This window comes from Acomys russatus, chromosome X (assembly GCF_903995435.1).
Source record: "Acomys russatus chromosome X, mAcoRus1.1, whole genome shotgun sequence".
NCBI lineage: Eukaryota > Metazoa > Chordata > Mammalia > Rodentia > Muridae > Acomys > Acomys russatus.
In genome coordinates this window covers 23,931,603-23,953,385 of record NC_067169.1, presented here as the reverse complement: position 1 = coordinate 23,953,385, position 21,783 = coordinate 23,931,603, and the positions used below count along the sequence as shown (strand labels likewise).

Genomic DNA, 21,783 nt, shown 5'->3' with positions numbered 1-21,783 from the left:
TGGTACTGGCACAGCAACAGGCTGGTTGATCAGTGGAATCGAATCGAAGACCCAGATATGAATCCACACGCATATGGTCACTTGATTTTTGACAAAGAAGCCAAATCCATTCAATGGAAAAAGGATAGCATCTTCACCAAATGGTGCTGGTCTAACTGGAGGTCGATGTGTAAAAAAATGCAACTGGACCCATATTTGTCACCTTGCACAAAACTCAAATCCAAGTGGATTAAAAACCTCAACATAAAACCAGAAACACTAAGTCACTTAGAGGAAAAAGTGGGGAAGAGCCTAGAACATATTGGCACAGGAGACAACTTCCTGAACAGAACACCGACGGCCCAGGCCTTAATATCAACAATTAATAAATGGGACCTCATGAGGCTGAGAAGCTTCTGTAAGGCAGGAGACACTGTGAAGAGAAGAAAGCGACAGCCTACAGACTGGGAAAAAATCTTCACCAACCCTACATCTGACAAAGGTCTAATATCCAAAATATATAAAGAACTCAAGAAATTAAACACCACCAAACCAAATAACCCAATTGAGAAATGGGGCTTGGAACTTAACAGAGAATTCTCAACAGAGGAGTATCAAATGGCTGAGAAACACTTAAAGACATGCTCAACCTCCTTAGTCATCAGGGAAATGCAAATCAAAACAACTCTTGAGATTCCATCTTACACCCATCAGAATGGCTAAGATCAAAAATTCAAGCGACACCACATGCTGGCGAGGATGTGGGGAGAGAGGAACACTCCTTCACTGCTGGTGGGAATGCAAACTAGTACAGCCACTTTGGAAATCTATCTGGTGCTATCTCAGAAAAATGGGAATAGGGCTTCCTCAAGACCCAGCTATTCCACTCCTTGGAATATACCCAGAAGATGCTCCAGCCCACAACAAGAACATTTGCTCAACCATGTTCATAGCAGCCTTATTCATAATAGCCAGAACATGGAAACAGCCTAAGTGTCCCTCAGTAGAAGAGTGGATAAAGAAACTGTGGTACATATACACTATGGAATACTACTCAGCTATTAAAAACAAGGAATTCCCGAAATTTGTGGATAAATGGATTGAGCTAGAAATGATCATAATGAGTGAGTTAACCCAGAAGCAGAAAGACTCAAATGGTATATACTCACTTATATCTGCATACTCGCCCAAGGGGCATGTCCCACGAAAGCCTTCACTTACCAGGAAACTGGGACAGAGGGGAGGACATCCTATTGGGGCTCTAGATGAGAGAAGCATGGGAGAATAGCAAAGTAGAAGGATCCAGAAGGTCCTAGAAACCTACAAGTAGAACATTATGATAGGCCGATTTGGGCCCAGGGGTCCCGCTCAAACTAAGGCACCAGCCAAGGACAATACAGGCGGTAAACTTTAAACCCCTACCCAGATCTAGCCAATGGTCAGAATATTCTCCACAGTGGAGTGGAGAGTGGGATATGACTTTCACACATACTTTGGTGCCTCACATTTGACCATGTCCCCTGGAGGGGGAGACCTGGAGGCACTCAGAGGAAGGACAGCAGGTTACCAAGAAGAGACCTGATACCCTATGAGCATATACAGGGGGAGGTAATCCTCCTCAGGAACAGTCATAGGGGATGGGAATAAGGGGAATATGGGAGGGAGGGAGGAATGGGAGGATACAAGGGATGGGATAACCATTGAGATGTAACATGAATAAATTAATTAAAAAAAGAATTCCTGTATGCCCTCTTTGCTTTTTTTTTAAGATTTATTTACTTATGTATATAGTACTCTGTCTGCATGTACACCTGCAGACAAGGGGGCATCATATCACATTACAGATGGTTGTGAGCCACCATGTGGGTGCTGGGAATTGAAGTCAGGACCTCTGGAAGAGCAGCCAATGCTTCCAAGTGCTGAGCCATCTCTCCAGGCTTTGTTTTTTAAATAGCCTACCAGTTCTTATTTGTGCTGCCTCTACACTCATGGATGTGAGGCTGTCCATTGGCATGAAGTTGGGTGGGTGGTATGGAGTTGAAGTAGATCTGGGAGGGGTTAAGAGTAGGGAAATAGGAGGTAAGTATAATCAAAATACATTGTGGGCATGTATGAAGCTCTCAAAAAATAATAAAAGTATTCTATTTTTAATGTAGTTTAAGATGATAACAATTAGGCATGAGAGATACCTCAGTGTGTAAAAACACTTGCTGCCAAGCTTGGTGACTCAGGTTGACTCCCAGGATCTACACAGTGAAAGGAAAGAACCACTTCCTGCAAGTTTTCCTCTGACCCCCACATATGAGCTGTGGCATATATGCACATGTGTGCATGCATGCACACACACACACACACATACATACGTGATAAAGAAATGTAATTAAAAAGAATTTCCAGCTAAAACAGGGGTGGGGAATACAATAAAATGACAGTAATTTTATCTCAGTTTTTTCTTCCTAACCTAAGAAATAATACTGTTTATACTGTAAAGTTATCCAAGAGTCTAGAATTGTTTTAAATTTCCTTTCAGAATATTTAATTAAAATTAACACTAAAAGGTAGATTGTACAGTGATGCTAGTTTGAGACTGTTACTTCTGTTCATTTATCTCATCCATCAAACTTTCTTGAGAGAGAGAGAGAGAGAGAGAGAGAGAGAGAGAGAGAGAGAGAGAGAGAGAGAGAGAGAATATGAGTATATTTCTAAGTGTAGCCCCACACCTAAATCTTGATCCCATAGAAATGATCAGGGCCACCTTGACGACTAGTTAGGAAATATCAAAGGTAGGTCAACCTTGAAGAGATGGGAAAGGAAAGAAAAGATCAAACATGTACAAATAAACTCAGAACTTAAAATGAGGGCATGTCTTAGGGCCCTGAAGCCTATAATGAATAATGCTGGAATATTTGAAGCAACAAAATAAAGCAGTGGTGGGTATCAGCCAACATGTAGAATAAATTCATAATGTCTACAAAAATGAATGAGTAAATTAACACATGGGCAATAGATAAGTTTATCATGCAAAGTATGAGTATACTCTGTTATGAGTTTGATCTAAAGTATCCCCCAAAGTCGCAATGTTAAAGGCTTGGTAATAAGCGGAAGGCTTTTGGGAAATAACTACATTGTGAGAACTCTAATCAATTAAATAGAATACTAGGTAGACCCTGTAGATACTTTCTTTTTTAAAAAATCTATTTTATTTTGGGTTCTTACACCTCTACCTCTTTTCACCCCAATCCTTTCCAATACCCCAAGAAGGGTTAGTGTGGTGAGGGGACATAATTCTCTTTTGACTACTTCCTGCTGGTTAAGGTCATTGGGTTCCTTGTGGCAAGTCCAGTCTTCATTTCAGGATATCTCCAACTTCTCATCAAACCACAACAATAGCAACCAGGAGCAAAAGGGGTGAGGAGCAGCAGGCTTCTTCCTTAGAGTGTCTAGCCTCTCTCTGGGCTCTGGCATTTATTCTCTCTCTGAGTCCCCAGAACTAAATTATTTGCAGCCGGCAAAGATCACATCCCTCTCAGATCTGGCAGGAGGAAAATGGTCAGCTGCTGTGGACAATCTAGAGCAGCCTCATATCCCAGATCTAGGATTAAAACAAAAATATGTTTACATAACATAACTGAGTTTTTAAAGAAACCAGAACTTCCTCTACAAGACTCTTTTTGAGCTAGGATGTGGTTGGTGGAAGTGGGTCATCTGAGTATACCCTTGGCTGTCTTATCCTAAGTCCCCATCCTCCTTTCTGCTTCCTGACTGCTATGCAGTGATATCACTGTGTTTGCTAGAGATGCTGTGATATTTTGATCTTGCCCCAGGTAGTTGACCACTGTGATACTTTGCCTTACTTGGGCTCAAAACAAAGGAGTGGAATAAGGTAATCTTGGATTGAATCTTTGAAACCATGAGCCAAAATAAATCCTTCATCCTCTAAGTTGTTTTTCTCAGATATTTTGTTGCAGCAATGGGGAAGTTCAGTATGTCTACCTTCAAGGAGATGGGAGTCTAACTCTAGGCCTTCAGTGATGGTAACATCCTAAAAAGAATGCAGGCTGAAGAGTAAGGAGAAAGCTTAGAAATTCACCACATGGTTGGATTGATGCCATAGAGATAAGATGTGCTAGCAGTATGTACCCTTGTTTGCTGATGACAAATGATACTTCACCTCTGTAGTCTGTATGCTGACATTCATAGACCCAACCTAATTTTTAAAAGGTAAAAAGGTCAAATGAGGAACACATTACAGGCGCCTGAAAAAATCCTCCTCTATTCAGGCTGCTGGAACAAAATATCTTACACGAAATGATCAAAGCTGCTCAGCTCATAGCATCAAGAAGCAAAAAGGGAAGAGGTGGACTTAGGACAAGTTAGCCCCTTCAAGGGAACATACCCTGTGTGACTAGTCACAACCCAAAACTTCTACTACCAGGTATTTCTGTTATTTGAGACATGGTCTAAATACGTAACCCTGGCAGTCCTGGAGCTCACTGTGTAGTCCAGGCTAGCCTGACTCATAGAGATCCTCCTGACTCCACCTCCTCAGTGCCAAGATTAAAGGTGTGTTAGCACCTTGCCTGGTACCACCAGGTATTTCTAACTGTTCTGGAGGCTAAAGTCCAAGATTAAGGTACTGGCAGATGTGGTGTCTTCTGAGATTTCATTTTCTGGCCCAAAAGTGAACCTTTTTTCTCTATGCCCCAACATAAAAACCACTAATCCCATTGGTGGGCTTATCCACTCTCATGAACTTTTACCCACAAAATGGTCCTAACTCCTGGTTCTTAAGAGGTTATGGTCACTTGGTCGGTTGGTTTTTTTTGAAAGGGTTTGACTATAACTCAGCTTATCTATGAACACAATCTTCCTGTTTTACTCTCTGCTGTAGGACATTGCTCCTTGAGAGATGTGAACAAACGTCACTCATCCCAGATGGGGATCTGATGACTGACAAAGCACACAAAATCTAACTTGGTGAGCTGGTGGGTTTTAATGGGATTACATATAGGAATATGGGTGATTTACAGAAGCAGAAAGGACTCAAAAATAGTTGCGTCACCAGGCCCATCCCAGCTTGGGTTACAACTCCTAAAATCTGGAAATCTGAAGCACACTATACAACTTGCAGGCAACAAGTTGGAAGGTGTCATTTCTAGGTTGCTCAGTTATTGAGTCTTTTCCAGGGAGTTCAGTTTGTCTGAGAGTCTTCTAGGCAGTTCAGCTGCTCTCTGCTTCTTCTGGGCTTGTCTGAGACTTCTCAGCACCCTTTACTTCTTTTCTACACTTGAGAAGGGAAGAGCCTAGTGAGTATGCTCAGTTCTGGGGACTTCCTGAAGCTATCGAGTTGTTTTACATCCTGTTTTAACAAGCTTCCCCATAGGATAGAGTGTTTCACATCCTCTTAGAACATTCTATTGTTTTACCTCTCTTTTTGTATTCTATGTCTTAAAGAGCTTTTCTCTAAGAAGGTTTTTACATAGTAAACTGCTACACAACACCTTCAGCCCAAAATCTGGAATTATAAGAACATATCTCCATGTCTGAGTGGTTATGCTTTTAACAATTTTATAGCACTACCATGGTGAAAGAGGTTTAAGAAAATGTAACCACTAAATACAATGTGGTGCCTGGCTGGGATCCAGGGCCAGGAAAGGGACGATATATAATATATAATAATTAAGAAAATAGAAAATTATTTATTAAATGTAAAATATAAAAATCATAAAATATAATAATATTAAAATGATGTATGACCTTTAATTAATATTAACGTACTAGTGTTGACTGCTTTAGTAGGTAGTGCATCAGTCTAAAAAAAATGTACCAATCTTGATTCATTATCCGGAGTAAATTATATCAGATTGTTTTCCATCACCACAAAAAAATATCTGAGTTGATCAACTTACAAAGGAAAGGGGTTATTTTGGCTTATGGTTTCAGAGGTTTCAGTCTCTGGTTGGTTACATTGCTTTAAGGCCTGTAATGAAGTCGTACATCATGGAAAGAACACATTGTGGAAGAAATCATTTACTTCATGGTAGCAGAGGGGGACTGATAGACTACAGTCCCCTTCAAGGGTATATATACTCCTAGTGACTTAACTTCCTTCCTCTTGGCCCTACCTTTTAAAGGTTCTTTCATTTCACAGTAGTGGCCCTCGGTAGACCAAGCCTTACAACATAGGACTTTGAGAGCTACTTAAGATTCAAATGATTATACACTATACCATACAAATTTCAGGCTTAATAATAGAGGAAACTTGGTGCATTGTATGCAAACTCCTTTCTTTTATTTAAGCTATCTAATAATTAAATTTTTTCATTTGAAATTGAAATGTTTGTGGCTAGGGATATATTCTGTTAGTATAATACTTGATTAACACCTTAACATGTACAAGCCCCTTAAGAGAGGAAGGCAGAGATGGGGGTGGCAGGGAGGTGACATTACTGTATATGAGAACATATATAAAATACTCTGTAGACAATGAAAAACACTGGAAAGAGTGTGATCTTTGCAGTAAAAAAAATACAGGTTCAAATCTTCACTATGTTTGTATCGGGCCACCTGGACTTAACCTCTTGTAACCCTTTCTCTCAGATTTAAGTATTTAGTGGAATCCAAGTTAGTGTACCACAGGGACACCTACACATCAGTGTCTACTAAAACACTGTTCACCATTGGCAAGTTATTAAATTAGCTTGGGTGTCCCACAAGTAGTAAATGTAATGTAGGTTGGTGAGTATATCTTTGTGTGTGTCTTATTTGGTCACAAAAGAAAATTAAATTATGCCATTTGCAGAGTAGATGAAACTGGAGATCATCATGTTAAGTACAATAAGCTAGATCAGGAAAAACAAACATGATTTTTTTCTCATATGGAATCTAGATTAAATACATACACACACACATATACTTATGACATGAAAGTAGTAGAAAGATTAATATTTGGGAAGAGGAAAGATAAGAAGGGGGCAAAGGAAGATAATAGAGTATATGAGCAAACTAACTGATTTTAATATATGAAAAAGTAAGAGTGAAACCCATACTGCTATCAAAGTGGATATATGCTAATAAAAATAAATGCTTAATGGCTATAATGATAATAGACTAGCAGCATACTATATTGGAGGCTGCAAAATAGCATGTTATTTGGTGAAATGAGGAGGAGTCTGACATAATTGCTGTGCATTGAGAAGAGCTCTATAAAACAAGCTGGAAAGAGAAAGCCCTGGTAGCTAAGCCTAGGACTCAGAAGTTTAAGGCTGTCTAGGTGGGAAGGAGCTGTGAGGAAAATCTGTGAGGGAGCAGTTTCTGATCAGGACCCTGGCACTGAGGTTGGGGGCGGTGTGAGGGCTGTGCTCAGAGTGGAGGTGGGGCACAGGGTCTTTAAATGCAAGTCATTGTGATGTGATGAATTGAGTGAGTCGAGGTCAGCCTGGTTGCATTGTCTTTTTGCCCCAGTGCCCTTGCACACAGAAAAAGTTCTGAAACACTTGGTTTGTTAGTTGATGGATTACATTCCTAATGAGTGTGTAATCTGCCTAAGAATATCCACAGACATAGAATAGGCTATTGAGAGTCTTCTAAGGAAGACTCCATTTGATTGTAGAGTTGGACCATGTATTGCCTGTGATAGCAGTGCTGAGAATTCTTTTTTTTTTTTTTTTTTTTTTGAGAATTCTTAAGTACAATTCATGAATGACATCCTTGCAGTAGGTTCTTCTGTATTTTCCATTTTTAAAAAATAGAAAAAGAAGGACCCCCTCCCCCCACCCCATCCCTGACATGGGGTTTAAAAGGAGACACCTCTTACAGCTTAATCATGGGAAGTGTTGGGAACATTCCCCAAGGCCAGAAAGACTGGGTTCTGGAGTTGACAGAGCCTGCATAAACTTGCACATCATAAGGCAGCAGACTCTGATATTCCAGCTGTTGCCAGCATGCCTTCATGACTCCACAATGCTGTAGGCAGCAGGATTCTGCGGTGGCAGAGGCGGGCTCTGGGTCCCTGAAGCACTTAGCTGCCTTTGCAGACTGAATGAGCCACAGTACGGCAGCAAGCAGGGATGCAGGTAAGAGACTCTAGTGCTCCTTCTTAGGGCATCTTATCCCTGAGGGGAGCTGTTTGAAAAATCACTTGTGCTATTTGTGAGGGGGGTGTAGCTCCCAATGCCTCTTTTGTTCTACTGTCTTAAAGGGCAGGTTGTTTGTCAGCTCACAATGGCGTGGGTCTGATCTGGCAAGATCTGCAAATATTCTCATTGTTTATTGTTCTGTCTAAAGATGAAAAATCATGCAAATCAGGGTTCAGATTCTGGCTGGAGCGCCCTGCAAGCATGCACACATGTGAAAGGGGGCACGTTTGCCCATGCTGCATGCATGTCTGAGGATACGTGCAGTTTTTGCAGCCTTGTTTTTTTTCAGCTGACTGAAAGCACATTGGAACTGAAAGCTGTCTTGCCTAACTGGTGGGACTGGTAGCCCTTGCCTTGTGGAAAAATTACTCTGTGTGAGTTCTGCACATGGGTGACCCTAGTATGCTGGCACGAGGATGCCTGGATCTGTGAAGACCTGTCTGCATTGCCGTTTCTTTTTAAGTAGCCATAAGATGCAGGCATTCTCACTCCTGAGACACTGAAAGAAAATGGTGAGTTAGCCACATCCAAATTGGGATGGGGTGGGGTGGTAAAACCAGGTGTGCATGCTTGGTCATGGGAACAGTCTATGGGTACATTTACACAGCTTGCTAACTGCAGTGAGAAAAAAAAATCTACAAGGAGAAAATGGAATCTCTGTTTTTTTTTTTTTTAACATTTTTAGTTCTCTTAATTTGTTATTTGTTTTGATTATGATAGTGCTCTTTCTTTAAATGTGCTTGCATTTTCCGTTCTGCTTCTTACGCTGTGATTAAAAATGCAGGTTATTGTTTTGGGCCATGTTGCTAAATGATGAATTGCCTTTGCTGCAGGCAAGGAAGCTTTTACATGTGTTGAAGGAATGCCATTTTCACAGGGAAACTGCTGCATAGCTATCTCTGTACACACATATACACACTATGTGCGTCTGTATCCTCTGACTCATGGGAGTAGGTGTCATCTTGGATCACACACATTTAGGTATTGATTGTGCCAGTGCAGAGGCAAAAAGGAAAGAAGGAAAAAGAAAAGGGAAAAAGGAAAGGCAAATTAAGGAAAGGTTTTCCAAATGCGGTAGCATTGTAACTAAACAGCTTGCTGCCTACCAACTACATTTTTAAAATGAATGGAAAATAATTTTTAAGCTTAAAATACTGGTGCAAATTTGAATAGTTGGCATATTTTTGGGCAAAATAGATAAAAGATATTTTTGATGATTTTGTCATAGGAAAGTATTGCATTTGTGGTAGAAAAGGGGACATGTCTGTATACTTTATATAGTAGAAAAAACATTCCTGTCCTGTACGTGTACACACACACACACACACACACACACACCTCTATCTTAAGGAGAAACTTTACGGGGCATTCTCACTCATTCAAGCGTACACAAAGGCATTTTTTTCAACGTTCTGGAAATAATCACAAGTGTGTGTCAACCAGATGGGTTGTAGAAGGCATCTGCTACCCAGCTGCAGAAACAAATGATTTAGTAAACGCCTGTTAAACTGCTGCATGCTTTGCACAGAGTAGCCACTCCCCCAAAGTCTGACTTTGGATGCTGGAGGTTGAGGAAGCTAATAATTTATGTGGCCTTTTAGAAGACTCTTGTCTGGCTCTTTACTACCGTGTGTGTTTGTGTGTGTGTGTGTGTGTGTGTGTGTGTGTGTGTGTGTGTGTGTGTGAGTGTGAGTGTGAGAGAGAGATGATCATGGTTGGGGAGCCAGAGGAATAAGCTGGCACTTTGAGCTACCCAGCTAAAACCTCTAGTGTCCAAGGAAATGGAAAGTTAGCAGTCAGATCATTGGTAGGAGAATTGTAGACATTTCTGGATGTCCAAAGAGATCTAGGATATATTTAATTATTTACCCTTTTTTTTTTAACCATCACCACCACCCCCCATTTTTTTTTAAATAAATTGTTAGATAGAGTGGGGAGCTAGCTCAAAGTAATGTAAAAAGAAAGAAATTTAAAATCATCTTTAATCCTCTCACTCACTATAAAACATGGAAATCTGTTTGCTTTGAAGTCTTGTTTCAATACAAATATGTATTTTACATATAGTTGTTTTCCACGTAGTATATGCAAACTGCCTTTAAAAGATATAAAAACCTTTTATATGTACTATGCCTGATATCTAAGCTATGAGAAACCTGTCATACTGTAGATATTTAAAGCTGCTTCTAGCCATTACAAATAATACTTTAGTAAGCATATTGTACTGAATCATATTTAGAAGGATCACTTTGTGTACCTAGGAAAGGTATCCTTGCTATTTATACCTCACTCACCAACCCCTTGGGAATTTCTGTTTCTCTCATACTTTGCCAGTATTAAACATTGATTTGAAATTCTATGGTTTATTAAGTAATCCACTTTTAACATGCATTTCTTTGCAGCTAGGGAAGGCAATCTTTTTTGTATATTTATTGACCATTTTTATTTTTTCTTTTTGTTTATTACTTTTCACATTTCTACTAAAAGTAGGCTCTTCTTAATCATTGTCATTTAGGTTACAATACATCCATGCAGTGTAGTGTGTATTTTTCAAACATTTACAATTAATTATTAGAGTTAGATTATTTCTTTAATACGTGAGTTGAATCCTCTTGTTATGGCTCACACTTGGTGACTCTATTATCAGTTTTGTATTTTGGTGGCCACCAGCTTCTAACAACTATGTGTTATTATTGCTGATATCTAGTTATATGCAACCATCCACAATTCTGTTGATTCTGAAGTAGTCTACAATGCTTTGCAAAGAAGATAAAGTGATTAAGTATGAAAACATACCAGAGTTTTTAGACTAATGTGTTATGTTGTATTTGTAGGAGAAAATGTAAAACCCAGAAGATAGGTCTGAATCCTAGTTTAGTGCAGGTTGCTTGCTTCTGGTAGGAGTTCCTGATGGTTTGTAGGAGATTAGAAAGGAGAGTGACATGCCCTGTTTACTCTGCCATGTTCTTAGTCTGCAAAATGTTTGGTAAAAGAATCCGCCGCTATGCTGAGGACTTTAGAGATGTTTGGGATCTTAGCATTTGTTTTTGCTAAGGTAAGAGGACACTGAGTTCAATTCCAGAGTAAGCTACCTATTGAGATGGCTATCTCAAACAAACAGCAAATTGGAAGAGTACAGGGATTCAGCTTGATCTGATTGCTATGATCTTCAATCATCACCTCCATGGTTGACACTGAGTAACCCTGGTCTGTTTCTTCACCTAGTTTCCCAGTACTCCACAAGTAAGCAAACCAGACCCTGGGTTCCAGGGATGTTCCTGAATCTTTGATATTAAATTAAGATAAACATGTATATTACATGTAGGATGGCATCATTAGATAAATACTCCTTTTCCTGACTCAAATGGTAGGTCTCCAACTGATCTTGCTACAAATTATGACCACACTTCTATTAGTAGATCTCTCAATAAATTGCACTCTGCGTAATCTTAGATTTGTCTGCCTCTCCTTTTTCTTTTCCTTTTTCTTAAAAAATATGCTTATGAATGTTTTGCCTACATGCATGTATGTGTGCCATGTATATTCCTGTTGAATCTCCTTGAGCTACAGTTACAGATGGTTGTGAACCATCATGCTGGGGCTAAGAATCGAACCTAGGACCTGTGCAAGAGCAATAAGTACTCTTAACCACTGAGCCATCTTTCCAGCCCCTGTCTGTTTCACCCACCCACCCACCCAATACGTCTTACAGTATCTTGGGGCAGGTTTTCATACAGTAGGACCAAAATTGCCCTAGAGCAGTATATGCTGATAAAACTTTGTTTATAAACCATGCAGCACACCAGCAATTTAATACCCATACTTTTTCTTAATAAAAAGGACATGACAAACCAAGGACTAAAATTTCTAGTTTACTAATCACTGTTCCACATAGTAAGGCATATACTAAAATTTAAAAATCACAAGTAGCCTAGTGTGGTACTGCCAAGATTTTAATCTCAGCTACTTGGGAGGCTAAGGCAGGAAGGTCCAAGTTCAAGTCCAGCTTGGGAAATTTATGTGAAAATAAAAAGTGGAGGGTTGGATTTATAGTTCAGTGGTAGAGTGCTTGTCTCATAAGGCCTAAGGCCCTACGTACTGTACTTGCAGTTCCCAGTGTTGTCAAAGGGGAAACAACAACAACAACAACAAACAAACAAGTGCAAATAAGTGCTCTTTTTTATAAACACTGTGGAGAATATAAGAAGTATGTTAAGGCTAGTGGCATTCCCCAATGGGTAAAGTGCTTGTCTAGTATCCAGGAAGCCCTGGGTTCAATCCCCAGTATTGCATAAACTAGGCATTGTGATGCACACCTTAATTTCAGCATTCAGGAGGTAGAAACAAGAGGATCAAAAGTCCAGTGTTATCTTTGACTATATAGTTAGCTCAAGACCAGCCTGACACACTTAAGACCCTACCTCACGAAAAGAAAAGAAGGTGGGGAGGGAGGAACAGGCAGAGAGAGGGATGGAGAGAGGATTAATATGCATATGAAAATGCCAGGAAAAGAGACAGAAGAGTTTATGTGGTGGAAGATGTGATGAAGTTTGAAAAATGACTTTCAAACAAACAAACAAACACACTTTCCTAGACTCTTTTTAGTTTTATCTGGGGTACTGTTGCTTCACCCAAGTAGAGCTCCACAGACTTCATTTTGGAGGTATATCATTTTGAAAAGATAATATGGCCCAGGGCTCAGGAAGTTGTTCTGACTGGAGTAACATGGGTAGATCCCCTAGGCTTGCTGCCAGGGAACATTCAAACTCACCATTTTTATAGATAATGATTATTTCCTTTGGAAGGGACATGCAGAACCGAGGATTAAAATGCCAGGAATATAGCCTTTGATACCCAGATGTAGTGGGTAGAAAAGTGGGAGAGAAGGTATTTGAGAGGGGAAGTTTTACAAAATAGATTGCTAATGTTTTCTTGACATCCAAATTGCTTGAAAGGCTGGTTTTGAAATAGATTTGTAGGCATGACATCCTTCACTATTCAGCCCTCTGCCAGGCCTTCCAACTAAGTTTGAGCAGAGCCCAGTTCCTTGCTGCATCAAATCTTGGCAGCAGGTATGAAGTGATGGAACTACAGAAATGAGAAAGGCCTTGCCACTGATTCTCAGAAGGCATGTTGTAAAAGCATAGATAGTTCACTGGGATACTTAAGCACTGGGATACTTATAATCTACAAATCCAGGCTGCTTTGTGTGCACATGTGTGTGTGCATGAACATACTTGGCACACAAGAATTCTGGGCGTGTGGGGGTGCACATACATATAGAGTCCGGAAATCTATATCAGTGTCTTTCTTGATCACTTTCCACCTTATTTTTTGAGGTAGTCTCTTAACTTAACCTAAAGCTTGTCAATATGGTTAGTCTGCTGGCCATTGAGCTTCAGGGGATCCTCTTGTCTCCATCCCTCTCTCAGCACTGGGGTTACACACACATACAATCACACCCAGCTTTTACATAAATGCTGGTGATCCATACTCAGTTCCTCATGCTTGCACAGCAGGCATTTCCCCAGCCCACTCCTCCCATTAAACATTACTAGATAGTAAAACATTACTGGATAGTATTAAAAAGTCAATGCCTGTTAATTTGGGTTGCATCATATGTAAGTGAAATTTCTCTTTTAATCTGTCTTCTTCCCAACCCATTTAGCCACAAATGATTTATCAGTTTGTCTAATTCAGCTTCATTACTACTTGGCATCTGAGTCTCTATGAGTTAAAGCGAAATCCCAAGGAAACTGGAAACCTTTTTATCCATCTGTGAAGACATTGAAGAAATAAAACTCATCTGGTTTTCTAAAGTAATTGCTTTTCCCACATGGCATGAAAAACATAGGCTGGCATAGAGAGAAAAGCTTTAACGAGGAGGCATTGAAGTAAACACATGATCAAAGTCAAGATGCTTCTGGGCTTGTGTTCTCCCCAAAGGACAGCCAGCGAGATACAAGAGTTTGAAGACTGGACATGGTAGTGGATATCTGCTATCCTAGTTACTCAAGAACTGCAGGCAGGCTTGCCTGGGCTACATAGAAAGTTTGAGACCAATCTTGGCTGCAGAGTGAGACCCTGTCTTAAAAAGATCCTCCTGAAACCCCCAAAGAAAAACGTAAGAAAACAGCTAAGTGAAAAGATCCAAGATTTTGAACAAAACTTGCAGAAATAGTTCTCTTCCTTGTCATCATTAGCATAATATCTCTGTTATTTTGGAAAGTATAAGTTGATTATCCCTTGTCCACAAACCTTAAATTTGAAATTCCCTTGAGTCAGAAACTGTGTGCTCATGTAATGTCACAAGAGACAAATTTCTACACTTAATCCCACATTACACTGTGAAGAGCTACAGTCAAAATGCAGGTACACTAAAAAGAGTATATTAAAATTATCTTTCAGCTATTTATATGAAATGTAAAATGTAAATGTGTATCTATAAATATAAGTGCATGGCATAAGTTACCATTATTGAGTCCATGTATATAATTGAGTTACATTGCTAGGTATTTCATCGTGTGTGTGTGTGTGTGTGTGTGTGTGTGTGTGTGTGTGTGTGTGTATGCAAACAGTTCATAAAGTCTTAATTCCAAATTCAAACACTTCCTTCAAACACTTAAAGTAAGAGATACTTGATCCTGTAGTTTCCATGCCTGAAAGTTGGGTGTCAGAGGATAATCAGACAGTCCCTATTCTACAGCTGCTCCTGCTCTGGGAACTCTGATGATTAATTGGCATTTCTAAGAATGTAACTGGTACCATTATTCTTAAATGTTCATGCTCTTTAAATGTTTTTGATGAGCTCTGTGCCTTTGTTGATTGGTCAGTTAGTTAACTGATTGCCTCTTTGGGGCTCTGGTGCCATATCCTACTGTCTCATTTCCCACTTCATTTGACAGTTATGAGATGCCATGTTGATGGAAGAGCCTCCTGATTGTACTTGAGCAAGAAATTTATGTGGCTGCTAAGAATTACCAAGAATGTGGGAGGGGTAGTGGGAGATCCTACAGCCTCAGCTAGGAGAGTTGTATGTGGAATGGCTTGGGTGTTCTGTCTCCTAGCTGCCTGACCTCTACACAGAGATTTAACTGATACATCCCTCTAAGCTGCAGGGCAGACTAGCTATCTAATTGATGAATATGTCTATCTTTTCCCAAATCATTTTTGTTTATATTCACAGCCAGAGGAGATGTACATCCTGGATGCCACATTCAAACTGTGAATGTGAAACTAGAGAGAACATGAGAGTTACGGGATGTTGCCATTTCCCCTTTGTGGAAACGCAGCTGTTTCCAAGGCAGGGACTCTGGGTACCAACCTGGTTGTTCTGTGAGCTAATTGAGCACTTTGCAAACAAACTGGGCAGTTAGCTCTTAAATGTGATTTTATGGTCATAGTGTAGAACTGCTCTTATTCTGTGTGTGTGTGTGTGTGTGTGTGTGTGTGTGTGTGTGTGTGTGTGTGTGTGTGCGCGCACGCGTGCGCATGTGTGTACGTGTGTGTGTGATGTATATGCCACCTTATGCATGTGAATGTCAGAAGACAACCTTAGATACTGGTCTTCACTTTCCACCTTGTTGGAAACAGGATCTCTTTGTCTCACTGTTGCATGCACCAGGCTACTGGCTGACAAACTTTTAGGGATTCTCCTGTCTCTGACTCCCACCTCGATGTCGGAGCAATGAGATTACTGGTTCTCAAAACTTGCACACTGAGCCACCTGGCCAGCCCACATTGCTGCTATCCATGACAGTGTGCTGTGGATAATAAACCTATGTAAGGCATGTTAACATTTTGCATCTTGCTTAAATGAAACAAAGTACATCAGTGTCTTAGTTACTTTTCTATTGTTGATGAAAAGCCTCCCTCCTATGTTCCCAGTGCCATCAAACTACTTTACCATGTCATCTCCAGCTATGATGAACTGAAAGCCTTCTGAAACCAGGAGTCCAAAGAAAGCTTTCTTTTTATGTTTTTATCAGGTATTTTATTACAGTAACCAGAAAAGTGACTAGTACACACCTGTGTGATACAGTGTGGCCTGTGATAACCATGTTTCTGAAAGGATGTGAGGCTTCCTCAGGCTTGTTTACTTGTTACATAATATAAGGCTAGTACACTATGCATCATGATTAGAAGCATCTGCCAGTAAAATCTCCAGATGAGATGGCACTCATAGTTTACTAAGACTAAGATACCATGCCACTGATAGATAGAGTGGTCATTGACCATGAATTTGAGTCCTATTCCTGTCATTGTCACCAAAAGCCAAAAATGGATGAAAAACAAAGTCCCTATAGTGTTTGTTCATTATCACACCCAAAGTATTTGGAAAATTTCCTTACCATCCTTGATATGGTAGCTATAAAATCTGTTATAGGGCTGGGGAGATGGCTCAGCAGTTAAGAGCACTGTCTTCTCTTCCAGAGGTCCTGAGTTCAATTCCCAGCAACCACATGGTGGCTCACAATCATCTATACTAGAATCTGATGCCCTCTTCTGCCATTCAGGTGTACATGCACATAGAGCACTCATATAAATAAAAGTAAATAAATAAATCTTATTTTAAAATGTCTCTATCTTTAAAGTCTATTAGCATAATAGTAGTGAATTAATTAGTGATAATAGAGCAGTGAAAAATGTTTAGTTAGGTTGGAATGACCATAAACAAGGTTATTTCACCAAGGATGTAGCTGTTTGTGTCTTGAAAAAGTACCACCCCTCTGTGTGTAACATTCTTCACAGTGACTGAAACTGCGTGGCAGCAACAAGTATCTTTACATATCTAATGGATTGCTTTTTTGACACTGGGGGACATAGCTCATAGGTTACCTGTGGAGGTTCTTTGTGCTTGGTAAGGAACTGAGGCTGAATAGAATTGAACTGTAAGACCACTTTAGAGTCCCATAGTAGGGTGGGACATCAAGATTAGAATAAGGCTGGCACATCTACCCATGTGGTAAGGAGACAGGTGTGCCCAAGATGTGACTCAGGGAGCAGAAAACAGAAATTGAGAGCATTGAGCAGATTTCTCAGCTGCTATAGTGAGCAGATGGAGTCTGGAAATAAAACAGCCATTCCTCATGAGAAACTTCCCATTGAGTTCTGGGGTTGGCTGTCTCCAAAGCAGGATCAGACATGTCTATTTAAATAATATAGTGAGGTTAATAGGATTCCTAGGACTTTTGTCTGCTTTCTCCCATTGGTGTGTAAGTGTGCAGACACATTTATGCCTTTCTATGATGCCAGCATTTTTATTGAAAACAATAAATTCATAAAGTACATCATCAGTTTCATTGGCAGAAATTTTCTAAGTAGTCCCATTAGCATAAAAAGTCTCTGTGTGGGGCTGGAGAGATGGCTCGGAGGTTAACACTGGCTGTTCTTCCAAAGGTTCTGAGTTCAATTCCCAGCTACCACATGGTGGCTCACAACCATCTGTAATGAGATTTGGTCCCCTTTTCTGGTGTGTAGTCATGTATGCAGGCAGAATGTTGTATAAATAATAAATCTTTGAAAAAAGTCTCTTTGGGAATGAGTATATTGAAGGTTTGCTATGAGTCAGGCTGTAGAAATCACAGGCTTGAGTCAAGCTTCAGGGTGAAGTTGAGCTGCAAAAATGAGGAGTGGGACTGTGAAGTCCATAGAAGTAGGTCTAGCCAGAAGAATAGATGCACAATGGAGGGCAAGTCCAGACAAACAAACAAGCAGAGTGACAGCAAATCAAGTGGATCATGCCAACAGTGGGGACTGAATCTCAGTGAACTTCTGGGACACTCAAGAATTCTCTGCCTATTGAGCCTTTGATTACCGGGTAATCAGATGACAGTGTTGTAGGGGCCATCATCACTTCAGGATTAAGTGTCTTTTTAAAGGTCCCTCTGAGAATGTTGCACCCTTGCCTCCATCTGGTGTGTCCAGCAAGTTCTTGGACCAAGTGTTCCTGTCTGATTTGAAAAATGGGTTGTTACTGGCTTTTTCTTAAGATTTTAAAATACTTTATTTTAATTGTATGTCAAGTATGTGGTGTCAGGGTCTGGAGGGGCCATTATGTGCATATTAGTGTCCAGAGGCAATGGATCTGTCTAGAGATGTACTTACAGGTGGTTGTGAATGGCCATACACTGGTGCTGGGAACAGTACTTGGGTCCTCTGAAAAGGCAGTATGCAGTACTCTTAAGCACACAGCCATCTCTCAGGCCCTTTCTGATGTGGTTTTAATATGGCTATGTATTTCTATAGTCCCAGTTTGATAAATCCATAGAGTGACATCAATTTAGGAATGCATTCTTATTAGTTTGTATCTTGTGAGTATGCTGGACAAATGATGGTGAACCAAGATACTGAGTCATTCTCCATCTTTCAAATTGAATCAAAAGCTGCTTTTAAAATGGAGTCTCTCAGGGTAAAACACAGCCTGAAAAACAATTGTTTATATAATACAGAGTACATTAAAGCAGGGCACAGTTTGATCTCAACAATTGGTTTCTGCCATGTGGCATTATGGTAGATCCTTACCATGTACTTGTCCTCCTTAGGTGAGTTTTCTTTGCCCATGTAACCCTATTCTAAACCATTCACCACCTGAGTTGTATAGTGGATGTCCACTGAGAACTGCATGCCTGATAGCACCCCTGCAGGTCTCTGGCAGCTCTGCTTAGAGCCTTCCTCCCACTTTAGAACTGATACATTCTTTGATAATTAGTTATTAGTATGTTTTGGATGAGAATGAACCACCTCCCCAACCTGAATATCAGTTGTTAGGACTCTGAAATCCTGCTACTTTTGGAACCTTCCTTTGTATGGCTCACTTCCCTGCCTTAGTGTTATTCTCAAAGGAGCATAGTGTGACACAGGGAAACAAAGTCCTTAAGTCATCTCATTATCTTGTGCTTTTTGTCTCTATGGATATCCATTCCTGCCTCCTACCTACCTCACCCCCTTCCCTTTCTTAGTTAGGGTCTCCATATTTCCCAAGTTGTACCTGAACTCGCTATGCATTCAAAGAATGTCGCCAAACTCCTCATCTCCTGATCCTCTTATCTCTGTCCATCAAGTGCTAGGATTATAGATCAATTAGACTTTTTTTGTTACAAAAATATAAAAAAGGGACAAGCCTGGCTACTTAACAGGCTGAAGCAGAAAGATCACAGGTGCAAGGCCTACTTGGGCTATGGAATGAACTCAAGGACAACCTGAGCAACTTACTGAGACTCTGTCTTGAAGTAAAGAGGGGGGCGGTTGGCTAAAGATATCGTTCAGTGGTAGGGCACATGCTAGCATACACAAAGCCCTGGATTCAATTTCCAGTTGCCCACCCCCCAAAAATCCAGATAGGGTGTTATGTGCTTATAATCTCAGCACTTGGGAGGCTGAGGCAGAAGGATGGTAAGTTTGAGGCCAACATAGTATCAATGAAAATTCCTGGAAAGAAACTGTGTTTGCAGAGGCTGTTCGGTTGATTAAAACTCTAGTGATGTAAAGAGGTTGGAGTGTTGCGCTTGGACTAGCTTTAGCCCCACGAATAATCATTCCTTGTCCACTTCTGTGTTGGAACTAACATCTTGTGATTAATAGATTAAAACCTTTTGGAATTTATTAACTTAGCAGACCCTTAGCTTCCACCATCCCCAAATTAAGAATGTCCTCAGATAGCAACTCAGACCTATAGGAGAAACCCTCTCATGTTGTTATAACCACCTCTCTGGTGTGCGCATCAATGTATTTTAAACTTGCTTTATATGGCTTTCTTTGTGTGGTAAATCTATGAAACTTCTTCCATTTTGGAACATGCAATTTGGAGTAATCTAAATTTGTGTTCCTGGGCCATAGTCACTCAAATATGGCCCTAAAGTAAACTATCACTTATCCCCTTTAAGGTGAGAATTGTGGTTTTTGCATAAACAGTTAGCTAATGTATGAGAGCCTGCCTCAGAAAAATAGTATAAAACAAGGGATATATGTATATAACATAGTCACATATACACAGCCATATATCTACATGTATAACATACAACACAGTATGGATGCATAGCATATAAAATATACATCTATTTATAAATGTATGCCTATATTCAAACATAGCACAAACATATCACAGTAGACTCTGCATTATGTGTCTCTTGGACACTATTAAAAACAGATTTGAACACATAGGCACAGGAAACAACTTCCTGAACAGTACACCAACAGCCCAGGCCTTAATGTCAACAATTAATAAATGGGACCTCATGAGGCTGAGAAGCTTCTGTAAGGCAGGAGACACTGTCAAGAGAACAAAGCGACAGCCTACAGAATGGGAAAAGATCTTCACCAACCCTTCATCTGACAAAGGTTTAATATCCAAAATATATAAAGAACTCAAGAAATTAAACACCACAAAACCAAACAACCCAATTGCGAAATGGGGCTTGGAACTTAACAGAGAATTCTCAACAGAGGAATATCAAATGGCCGAGAAACACTTAAAGAAATGCTCGTCCTCGTTAGTCATCAGAGAAATGCAAATCAAAACGACACTGAGATTCCATCTTATACCCATCAGAATGCCTAAGATCAAAAACTCAAATGACACCACATGTTGGCGAGGATGTGGAGAGAGAGGAACACTCCTTCATTGCTGGTGGGAATGCAAACTAGTACAGCCACTTTGGAAAGCTATCTGGCGCTTTCTCAGAAAAATGGGAATAGGGCTTCCTCAAGACCCAGCCATCCCACTCCTTGGAATATACCCAGAAAATGCCCTGCCACACAACAGGGACATATGCTCAACCATGTTCATAGCTGCTCTATACATAATAGCCAGAACATGGAAACAGCCTAAGTGTCCCTCAGTAGAAGAATGGACTAAGAAACTGTGGTATATTTACACGATGGAATACTACTCAGCTATTAAAAACGAGGAATTCCCAAAATTTGTGGACAAATGGATTGATCTAGAAATTATTATAATGAGTGAGTTCACCCAGAAGCAAAAAGAGACAAACGGTATATACTCACTTATATCAAAACACTAGTCCAAGGGATACGTACCATGAAAATCTTTACTTACCAAGAAAGTGGGTCAGAGGAGAGGATATCCGATTGAGACTTTAGGCAAGAGTAGCATGGAAGAAAGAGGAAATAATAGGACCCACAGGGTCCTGGAAACCTACAAGAAGAACTTTATGACAGGCAGATCTGGATCCTGGGGTCCTCCTCAAACTAAGGCACCAGCCAAGGAGAATATAGGCAGTAAGCTTCGAACCCCTAGCAAGACCTAGCCGACGAACATGACACTCTCCACCGTTGAGTGGAGAGTGAGATCTGACTCTCACACGAACTCTGGTGCCCCTTTTCTGACCATGTCCCCCGGATGGGGAGACCTGGTGGCACTCAGAGGAAGGATAGCTAGTTACCAAGAAGAGACTTGATATTCTGAGAGCATGTATAGGGAGAGGAGGTCTCTTTCAGTCACATAGGGGAGGGGAGAAGGGGAGAAATGGGAGGAAACAGGGGAAGGGCTAACAATCGAGATGTAATATGAATAAATTAATTTTAAAAATGAAGAAAAAAAATTTAAAAAAAAAACAGATTTGAATATGGTCCCAACAGAACTCCAAATTGTTAAATTTTGGTCCTTTTTTTTTAACTTGTATATATCTGTGACCTAGTTTACTGGACC

The 21,783-nt window shown here is 40.3% G+C and overlaps 1 protein-coding gene across 5 annotated transcripts in view; it reads left to right on the top strand.

Annotated features, from left to right (window-relative positions):
* Shroom2 (shroom family member 2) overlaps nt 1–21,783 on the top strand; it is a 1,329,704-nt gene that overhangs the window by 108,355 nt on the left and 1,199,566 nt on the right. For 2 of the 5 annotated variants that reach the window (XM_051142110.1, XM_051142111.1), the window contains exon 1: nt 7,835–8,054. The exons of the other annotated variants lie outside the window; for them this stretch is intronic. The gene's annotated coding sequence lies outside the window, so the exon portion shown is untranslated. Of the gene's footprint in view, nt 1–7,834; nt 8,055–21,783 lie in introns of those variants that run through there. 5 annotated transcript variants of the gene reach the window in all.